Raw genomic sequence first — 11249 nt, forward strand, 5'->3', positions numbered from 1 at the left:
AGATCAATAATATGACTTTTTTTGAAGTGAACCCAGGGATGCTTTGTCCCTGAGCCACATCTCCAGCTCTTTTTATTTTTTATTTTGAGACAGTCTTCCTAAGTTGCTTAGGGTCTTTCTAAGTTGCTGAGGCTGGCTTTGAACCTGTGATTCTCCTGTCTCATCCTTCTGAGTTGCTGAGATTACAGGCATGAGCCATGGTGCCTGGAAACAGACTTATTTCTTAAACATAATTTTTCAAAAATATAAATCAAGAAGATATTATGGATCTCTTATCCAAGCTTCCCCAGCTTCATCTCCTACCTCTCTCCCTTGACAGCCACACAAATCTCACTCTTCCTCCATCCACTGGGGTCACCCCTACCTTAGGGCCTTTGCACTTCCTGTTTCCTCTGCTTGGAATGCTCTTGTCCCAGATACATACACGACTCTCTCCTTTTTCATGTCTTTACTCTAATGTCACTTGCTCAGTGATGCCATCTCTGGTCCAGCTATCTAAAACGACACTATCCTTCTCTCTCTCTTTTTAAATTTGCTTTCCCATTGACTTACTACCCTGAAACATAGAGTGGATTTTACTTATTTATTTCCTCCCCTTCTAGAATATAAACTCCACTTTTTGGCTCTATTACTTCTGTGTCCCTAGTGCCTAGGATAGAGCCTGGCAACAGAACAGCTCAGGAAATACGGGTGGAATGGATGAAAAGCACCAGTTCCGCTGATGGTCTCTTTCCCCTCCTCAGTCCTCTTCCTGGGAGGTGACTGATTTCATCGTTTCTTCTTTTTGTTGAACTCAGTGAGACTAAATAACGTGCCAAGGCCGCCAGTTGTGATTTATTCATTTTAGACATCGACTGGCTTTCTCTGATCCTTCTACCATCTCTCTGTCATTCCCAGGCTGGTATTTTACATTCAGTTAAATATTCGGGGCTGTGTAAATATTGTTCAGTGCAAAGATGTACTTGTCCTCTGTATTTCCTTCCCTTCTCAGCCATTTTCTTTTCCTAGAGCTTCTAATTGCTTGTTTCATTCTCTGCCATGGTTATTATTATTATTATCATAATTTGGATAATTTTCCAATGTTGCACCATATTAGAGATTCTTAGGATCTCCCCCCACCATGGTACTTATTGCCATTTGGAATTATGTATTTGTTTGGCTGTTTACTTTCTTAAATATCTCTTTCCTTCATTGGAACCAGAGCTTCTAGACAAAGCCTGCCGTTTCTCAGAGCATCCCTGGCACCTGGCACCTGGCACCTGTTCCATTCCTGGCACCTGGTGGGTCCTCAATACTTGTTTCTGGAATAAATGAAGAACAAAAACATATATGACTACTAGTTACTGGTCAGTTGGACAATCTGTAAATATCTCTGTAATGGACCAGCACTCAGCATTTAGAAACTGTGAGAACCAAGGCTGGATGCTTCTGGATCATGATTGTTTTGGTTACTGTTGCTGCCAATGCCCCCAAACTTAGTGGCTTCATATTGATTGTATTATGTTCAAGGATTCCAGGAATTTACCTTCACATTTCATTGTTCTTTAAAAAATTACTTTGTTTTTTATACAAGATCAAAATATGCTCGTCATAGAAAAGTCAGAAAATATCGGCAAAAAGAATGAATAGAAGAGACTCCACAATCTCACTCATTCTAACAGGAAGCACTGGTCAGTGCTTATCTAAGTGTGTGCTTTCCAAACCCTGTGAGTTTGAATTTCAGGTAAACTCTTCCAGGCTCACACCAATGCTTATACAATTCCATGTCGTGACTCGTATTTTCTACTGAACACCACACTATTGCAGGCAAAGCCGTTCATTAGTACAAGAGCTCAGAACTGTTCTCTCCCTTTCTCCCCCGCACCCTCTCTGTACCAGGAATGAACCCAGGGGTGCTTAACCACTGAACCCAAGCCCTTTTAATTTGTTTTTTAGAGACAGGATCTTGCTGAGTTGCTTAGTGACTTGCTTTTGCTGAGGCTGGCTTTGAACTCTCGATCCTCCTGCCTCAGCCTCCTGAGCCACTGGGATTACAGGTGTGCCCCCCTTGCCTGGCTCTGTACCTTCTCTTATAGTGCTGCTTAACAGTGCTTTCCCCTCTGTCCACTCGTCCTTCCTTCCTTCTTTGAAGAAATGCCTACCAGGTGCCACTCACTCCTCTGTGTGAGTGACCAGACACACTCTGTGATCATGGGGCTCACAGTCACAGAAGGGAGCACTGGGATTGGTTATACCAATCTCCTGGTGGTGGATATTTATGTTTCTATTTTTTTTCCATCACAAATACAAACAGCCTTCTAAATTCGTCCTGAAGCACCTTTTCCAGTGCTTTCTTAATATCAGGTGTTAGAAAGGGACACCTGGAATGATGGGCACATACCTTGAAGGTGTATAAATCCAGATTGCTCCTGGCCAAGCCGCTTCCATTTAAATTCCCTGAGCCACAGATGAGACCATCATCCATTGGCCTCTCCCCTGGTCCTGGGCCATGGCATACTCCCCACTCTGGGATGTGAACGGTGGAAAATGATCATCTAGGTGTCTGTTAGAGTCTGTAAACAAGTCAAAATAACACCTGGCATTTTGCAGGGGAATGTTAAAGTTCGTAAACAAGTCTGGATGGTGCCTGGCAAAATGTCAGAGGGAGTGGTTTGAGAAGTAACAAAAGCGAGCCATTAAGTGTAGAGATTCCTGATTGGTTGACTGATGTATCTAGTTTATGCTAATTAGATAAGCTGTGTGGAATGTATAAATACTGCTCCTGTCCTGCAATAAACGGCTTCCACTCCTGCTGTATCAAGTACACAAGTTATTCGTCACCCCCCGATTATTCTGCTGCAGCCGGACTGCGGCAGGTGTCGACTTATTTCCTGTTGTGTCTTATTGGTTTCTTTCTTTCTGGTGCTGGGGACTGAACCCAGGCTTCTGTGCATGCTAAGCAGGTACTCTACCACTGAGCTTCACTCCAGCGCTTTCAAATTTTATTTTGAGACAAGATCTCCCTATATGGCCTTGAACTTGTGTCTTCCTGTTTCAGCCTCCCCAGGAGCTGGGATTACAGGCGTGGGCCACTGCACCTGGCTTCCTTTGTGTCTTGCGTGGCCGGAACTCCTGAGGCATTGCCAGTGTGGTGGGTGCGCCTGGCTCTGCTCTTTGCCTCTGGTGTGCTTCTTTCTTAGTGCACGCTGGCACCCTGGCCTCCTTAGCATGCAGCCATCTGACTTGTTAGGGAACAGAGACTGCTTTCAAGCTGGCTCTTGACACACAGCATTGCCCTTTGCCTCCCAGCAGAGGGACCTAATTCAGTCTAGGGAGGGCTTTGGGTGCCCGTGTTGGCAGCACCTCCTCATCCATCATTCTGGGAGTGATGGGTAAGAGAATCCCTGCTTCATACTCAGGCTTGTCTCAGGATTCAGGGGCCACGTGAGTCCTTGCCCTTCTCTGGATAGGGAGGGCACGCCTTGCCCACCACGGGTGAGCCTTGGCACCTGGACTCTGTCATTTCAGATGGCGGGGGGAATCCAGGTATGCTGAGAGGGCAAGGAGGAGGGTCAGTTGTGGAGGAGAGTCCCCAGGTCCCCCGAGAACTTTTGGAAGGTGGCCCCAGCTCCCTCCTGGCTTCTCCACCCCCATGCCCTCTCCATCCCATTACCCGGCTGCTCGTCCTCAGCGGCTAAAACATCCGCAGGGCCTCGGTCTCTGGGCTCCAGGGCCTTTGTTTCCATCCACTTCACCCGAGTGCAGCGGGCTGAAGGCCACAGCACAATGGCAAATGGTCCTCCTGCCCGGCTGCCTGGTGCTGCCCTGAAAGCCTGGCCCCTCCCGAGCCGGGCCCACAGCTCCATCAGCCCGGGACCGCCACCCACGTCCCCTCTCAGACCTTCAAGCGTTTTAAAAGCAGAGCGAGATGGAGATGTGACTGTCCTTTGTGTGGCTCCGTGCCGGCCTCCCTGCGCTTTGCCAGGGCAACAGGGGGCCCGGCTCCCAGCCTCTCCCCGGGCTTCAGCTAAAAAGGCAGAGCCCCTGGCGACCGGCTTCCTCTCCATGACCGTCTCGGGCACAGAGGCCAGACCACTACCTTCCAGGGCCGGTCACCACAGACTGGAGTTTGGGTGGGGCTGGGGGCCAGACGATGGGCCAAGCTGCTCTCCCAGGAGGAGGCGGGGGCTCTGGAGGGCAGCCTGGCAGGAGCCAGGCCCTTCCCAGCCAGTCCCCTCGCCATTCCCGGGGACAGCTGCCTACCCCATGGCCCTCGCTGTGGTGGAATTCGCCTCTCCTAGGGCTTCTGTAAATGAACCTACAGGCTGGTCCCTTCTGACCCCTGCACTCAATGTAGTGCTGCTTTGTTTGTTTTTAAGTGCTGGGCATTGACCCAGGGCCTTACACATGCCAGGCAAGTGCTCTAACCTTTACCATGGTCTGGGGGTTCATCCATGCTGTTGCGTGTATCAGTAGGGTGTTTTGGTGCTTGGGATTGAACCCAGGGCACTTAACCACTGAGCCATATCCGCAGCCCTTTTTATTTTTTTTAAATATATATTTTTTTTTAGTTGTAGACAGGCACAATACCTTTATTTTACTTATTTATTTTTATGTGGTGTTGAGGATTGAACCCCGGGGCCTCAAACATGCAAGGCAAGTGCTCCACCACTGAGCTACAACCCTAGCGCCCCCTTTTTTTGGTACCAGGGATTGAATTCAGGGGTACTTAACCTCTGAGCCACATCCTTGGCCCTATTTTGTATGTTATTTAGAGACAAGTTCTCTCTGACTTGCTTAGCGTCTCTCCATTGCTGAGGCTGGCTTTGAACATGTGATTCTCCTGCCTCGGTCTCCAGAGCTGCTGGGATTATAGGCATGCGCCACCGTGCCCAGCCCCAGCCCCTCTTTTTATTTTTTATTTTGAGACAGATCTCACTAAGTTGGGGCTTGCTAAATTGCTGAGGCTGGCCTTGAACGTGTCATCTTCCTGCCTTAGCCTCCTGAGCCACTGGGATTACAGGCATGCACCATCATGCCAGGTTTGATGGACACTTAATGTGTTTCCAGTTCATGACTATTAAGAATAAGTCTCTATGAAAAAGTCCTGTAAAAGGCTTTTGTGGACATAGGGCTTTGATTTCTCCTGGATAAATGCCTAGGAATAGAATGACCACATCATGTGATAAGAGTATGTTTAAATGTTTAAGGACTGCCGAACTGTTTTCCATAGTGCTGCGCCATTTAACATTTCCACCAGCAGGATATGAGGCTTTCAATTTTCCCACATCCTTACAAGCTCTTGATGTCTTCTGTTTTTTGTTGTTTGTTATTATTTAAATCTCCTCATCCAGTGGGGGTGAAGTGGGATCTCATGGTGGTTCTGATTTGCATTCGCCTAGTGACAAATGATGTGGAGCATCTCTTGTGCCTGTTGATCAGTTTTCCATCTTCTTCGGAGAAATGTCTGTGCAGAGCCTTTGCCTATGTTTTAATCAGGTTATTTGGTTTTTTAAAATTTTTTTTAAATTTTAATTTGATATATATGACAACAGAATGCATTACAATTCATATTACACACATAGAGCACAATTTTTCGTATCTCTGGTTGTACACAAAGTAGAGTCACATCCTGTCTTTATACATGTACTTAGGGAATGATGACCACTGCATTCCACTGTCTTTCCGACCCTTATCTCCCCTCCCTTCCCCTCTCTCCTCTTTCCCCCTTTGCCCTATCTAGAGTTCATTTAATCCTCCCATCCCCATCTCCCACAGCATATTATGAATCAGCATCCTTAAATCAGAGAAATCATTCAGCATTTTGTTATTTGGGATTGGCTAACTTCACTTAGCATTATATTCTCCAACTCCATCCATTTACCTGCAAATGCCATGATTTTATTCTCTTTTAATGCTGAGTAATATTCCACTGTGTATATATACCACATTTTCTTTATCCATTCATCTACTGAAAGGTATCTAGGTTGGTTCCACAATTTAGCTATTGTGAATCGTGCTGCTATAAACATGGATGTGGCTGTGTCCCTGTAGTATGCTGTTTTTAAGTCCTTTGGGTATAGACTGAGGAGTGGGATAGCTGGGTCAAAAGGTGATTCCATTCCCAGTTTTCCAAGGAATCTCCATACTGCTTTCCATATTGGCTGCACCAATTTGCAATCCCACCAGCAATGTATGAGTGTGCCTTTTCCTCACATCCTCGACAACACTTATTGTTGTTTGTATTCTTTATAGCTGCCATTCTAACTGGAGTGAGATGAAATTTTACAGTAGTTTTGATTTGCATTTCTCTAATTGCTAGAGATGTTGAACATTTTTTTCATATGTTTGTTGATAGATTGTATATCTTCTTCTGGGTTATTTGTTTTTTTTGGTGTTAAGATTTTTTGGTGTTAAAATTTTTGAGTTCTTTATATATTCTAGAGATTAGTGCTATATCTGACATGCATGTGGTAAGAATTTGTTCCCAATCAGTAGGCTCTCTAATCCATTTTTTATTTTATTAGAGAAAAGTTCTTGCTGAATTGCTTAGGGCCGCACTAAGTTGCTGAGACTGGCTTTGAACTTGAGATCCTTCTACCTCAGCCTTCTGAGCTTCTGGGATTATAGGTCTGTGCCACTGTGCCCATCCAGGGTATTTGTCTTTTTATCCTTGAGTTATATATTCTCCAGATTAAACTAGACTCTTACCAGATATATGATTTATAAATATCTTCTCCCACCCTTTGCACTTTCTCTGCATTCAGGCCAACCGCGGGGCAGCTGGTGAGAGCAGAGTACATGAATGTGGCCTCCTGAAACCGGGTTCAGACTTCTCTAAAGCTGTCAGCTGCACTTGGCATGGCCCTCAGGGTTCTTGTGAAGTTAATCAAGTGACTAAAGGACATGACCAGGCCAGGCTGCTTCCTGGGCTGCCCTGTGGGATTGTGGGAGAATCCTCCAAGGATCATGTTTTCTGGCTCTCTGCACTTTACTTTAAAAAAAAAAAATTCAAGAAATTAATTTTATCGGTGCATTATAACTGTACATAATAGTAACACGCAATTGCCATAGTCATACGGGCTGGCTGTTCTAGTCAGCTTTTTCGCAGCTCCTCCGCACTTTTCTTGAGGTGTAGATATTATCACATCACCTCTCCCCTCACTAGGGGACCATCCACACCCCTGTTCTCTGACCATGAACAGGCCAGGACCTTCCCTCTGCACCTGGTTTGGAGAAAGCTTCTGGGGAGAGGGCAGACCAGTGGCAGATTCGACCTCAAGGTCAGTGTCAGATAAAGAGCTTTCAGCGGAAAGATGTGCAAGATAAATTAAGCAAACTTTTTAAAAATATGTTTTTTAATTGTTCTAATTAGTCAAATTAAGCAAACTAATTTTTTTTTGGAACTAATTATCAAACCCAGGGGTGCTCTAACACTGAGCTACATCCTCAGATCTTTTCTTTTTGTGTGTGTGTGGGGGCTACCAGAGATTGAACTCAGGGGCACTTGACCACTGAGCCACACATCCCCAGCCATATTTTGTATTTTATTTAGAGACAGGGTCTCACTGGGTTGCTAAGCCCCTCACCATTGCTGAGTCTGGCTTTGAACTCATGATTCTCCTATTCAGCCCCCCATCCCACCCCCAGCCACTGGGATTACAGGTGAATGCCAGTGTGCCCAGAAGAATCCATTCTTTTTAAAAACACCAGTACATATCCGGCATTCACTATCCTAGGTTATTTATAGTCAAGGGCTGCTGCATGTTGCTTCGGCATCTACGACAGTAGCCCCCTAAGATTATACGGCCTAGTGATGTCAGAGCTGCCTTAATTTATGTGAGTACCTGATGTTTGCGCAATGATGAACTCAGCCAAGGATGCATCTCTCAGAGCGTGTCCCTGTCATTAAGGGGTGCATGACTGTACTGGAATGAACCGAAATAGCAGCTTTATTCACTGTCGCCCAAACTTGGACACAGTGGAGAAGTACTGCAGTAGGCGAATGGGTAATCTGGCTAAGCACATCCAGAAAATGGAGTGCCACACAGTGATAAAAATAAAGGAGCTATCAAGCCATGAATAGATATGAAGGAAACTTGAAACTCATATTGCTAAGGAGGCCCGTCTGTGAAGGCTACGCTGCAGGCCGACTGTATGACGTCTATGAAAAGGCACAACTCCAGAGAGAACAGAGTGGCCAAAGCTAAACGCAGGAAGAGACCCAGGAAGAGGGCAGAGCCTCGTTGAGGAAAATAATGAATGAGACTGATTGCAAGCAGGATGTGGTGTGTTAAGTCCCATTTGGACACATCGACTGATAAAAGAGTTGGGCGAAATTTCATAGTAAAAGTTGAGGGGCTGGGGATGTGGCTTAGTGGCAGAGCACTTGCCAAGCATATGGGAGGCCCTGGGTTCCATCCCCAGCATCGAAAAAAAAATCTATCGAACATGTCACACATTACAGGAATAGTGAGGGAGGAAAGTAGGCAAGGGAGAATCTTGAAGGATGCATGAGGAAAACATGAAGCCTTGAATCATAAGAAAAAGCATGTTTCTGGAACGTTCTGTCACCTTATCAAAGAGGTTTCATGCCTTGGGCAGACTCTTCCTGGATCCTGATGAACAATCCATAGCCTCAGTTCCTGAAATGGATCTGAGATCTGATCAGGTAGACGAATGTGCAGGTAATATTTGTGAATCAGACTGAAGAAATGATTTGGACTGAGGACAGGATGGGTTTAAAACATGGCTGTGAACTTTGATGCTCTTCTCATTTAGGGTTCCGTGTCCCTTCCCTCTGGATCTCGGAGGGCTTATGACTGCTTGACCAATTAAGTGTGGCAGAGGCAACGTGGCTTCAAGGGCCAGGTCGTTAAAGAGCCAAGCAGTTTCTACCTAGCTGGCGGGAGCGTGTGCTCTTGGAGCCAGGAGCTCCTGGGTCATAAGTCAGGTTCCCTGAGGCGCCATGCTCTGAGGGTTGAAGCCATCTGACAGCCCTGTGTGGGTGCTCAACCAACAGACCCAGCTGGACCTGGTCCTCAGACCACCCAGCCTGGGCACCAGACGTGAGTGAAACAGTTTGGGGATTATTCCAGTCCTCATATCATGGTCGTTGCAGTACAGTACTCGTAGCTGAGGCCCTTGATATTGTGAAATGAAGATAGACCATCCCCATGTGTTCTGTCTAAATTTCTGATCTCTAGAAATTCAGGAGCATACTTGTTGGTTATTGTTTTAAGTCACTATATATGGGTGGTTTGTTGTTGTGCAGCCATAGAAAACTGGAACATATGGTATTGATACATTTTGAATGTTTTATTTATGCAGGTGTTTTAACACATTTTTCATTACTATGTTGGTTTTTTTTTTTTTTTTTTTTGGTGGCCGGTGCTGGGAATTGAACCCAAGGCCTTGTGCTTGCTAGGCAAGCACTCTACCAAATGAGCTATGTGTGTTGCTTTTTGTATACTGTGATGTCAAAAAAAGATCATTCAAACCCTTAAGGAGAACTAATTTAATACATTATGAGGGCTGGGACTGTAGCTCAGTGGGAGAGTGCTTGCCTAGCACATGGGAGGCACTGGGTTCAATCCTCAGCACCACATAAAAATAAATATGTGTCCATTTACAACTAAATATATTTTTTAAAAAATCATGAGGACTGAGGAATAGCTCGGTGGTAGAGCACTTGCCTAGCATGTGCAAGACCCCTGGTTCTATCCCCAGAACTAGCAAATATATAAATAAATACACAAGATTGATTCACTAGCTTTTTAGAGTTGCTATAGAGCTTACTAGAATTTGGCTTGCTATATTTGCTAAGGTTTGAAGTTTGAAGTGTTTAGCATAATCAGATATATTCCATTTGTAAACATGGTTTGAAGCATCTAAGGGAATTGAATCAGCACAGATGGAGCTCAAAGTTTAGGAGATTTAATTTACCACATTCACAAGCTAATTGAGTCTCCATTCAAGATTAAGTAAAAGCGAATGATTATTTGATTTACAAGTAAATTTAAGATTTTTAGGTTATGTCTAAAGTTTTTGTTTTAAAAAACAAAACAAAACAAAAACACCTAGTTTCTAGTTCTCTAAACACTGACCAACACCCCAATAAGTACTTCCTTCTCTGCACAGAAGCCCCCTCAGACACGACCCTGGATGGACACAGCACTGATGGAAAGTGTCAGAGGAGCCACGCGGGTGAATGTGCTCTGGTGAATCAGAAGGGTTCCTTGAGAATAGATATCTTTGTGTTTACAAGGATCTGCCCTTGCCTGTGTTGTTGGAATCAGCGAGTTCTCCAAATATGTTGTAATTTAATGGTTTTAAAACAGAGTTCAGAGGTATCAGAGACTCAAAAATAAGAGTTCAGATATAACATCTGAAAAATAAAAAAAAACAATAAATAAGCAAGGTGCCCCCTGCAATTGCAGTGACTTGGGAGGCTAAGGCAGGAGGATCACAACTTTGAGGACAGCAACTTTGCAAGACCCTGTATCAAAACAGAAAAAAAAAGGGGGGGGGCTGGGATGTAGCTCAGTAGGGTGCTTCCGAGTTTAATGCCCACGACCAAAACAAACATACACACAAACAAAACCCAATAAATATATTTGAAAAAAGGAATGTGAATTCTGGCCAGAGGACTCAGTGTGAAACTTCTATGTCCATTCTGTGGCAAACGAGGCCACTGAAGACCCTTTCCAATGAACATGACTGAAAAAGCCTTATAAATTATATCATAAACATTTAATAAAAACACATTGCCAAGCCGACAAGAAAATATGGACTTGGAGAAGGACAAGACCAAAGTGACAGCAGGAAGCTGTGTAGGCATGTGAGCTGGGAACCGGCCTTCCCAGAGGGAGGGTGTCTGTGGAACCTGGAGCAGTGGGCTCCTGTTCTCACCACGGCTGCTGGGCCAGGGCCACACCCAGCCGGAGAGCCCTCAAGAGGGAATCNTGTGTGTGTGTGTCACCAGGGGTGCTTTACCACTGAGTTACATCCCTAGCCATTTTTTTTATTTTTTTTGAGACAGGAGCTCACTCAGTTGCCCAAGTTGGCCTTGAACTTGCAATCCTCTTGCCTCAGCCTCCAGAGTCTCTGGGATTATAGACATGTGCCACCGTGCCCGGCTGTTTAACTTTTTGAGTAATTGCCAAACTGTTTGCCAAAGTGGGCTCATTTGACATTCCCTTCAGCAGCAAAAATTTCCTCTTAAGAGCAAATAAGTTAAATAGTAAGATATTTCTTACTACCTTGAAATG

Source organism: Marmota marmota, unplaced genomic scaffold, assembly GCF_001458135.2.
Source record: "Marmota marmota marmota unplaced genomic scaffold, marMar, whole genome shotgun sequence".
Lineage (NCBI taxonomy): Eukaryota > Metazoa > Chordata > Mammalia > Rodentia > Sciuridae > Marmota > Marmota marmota.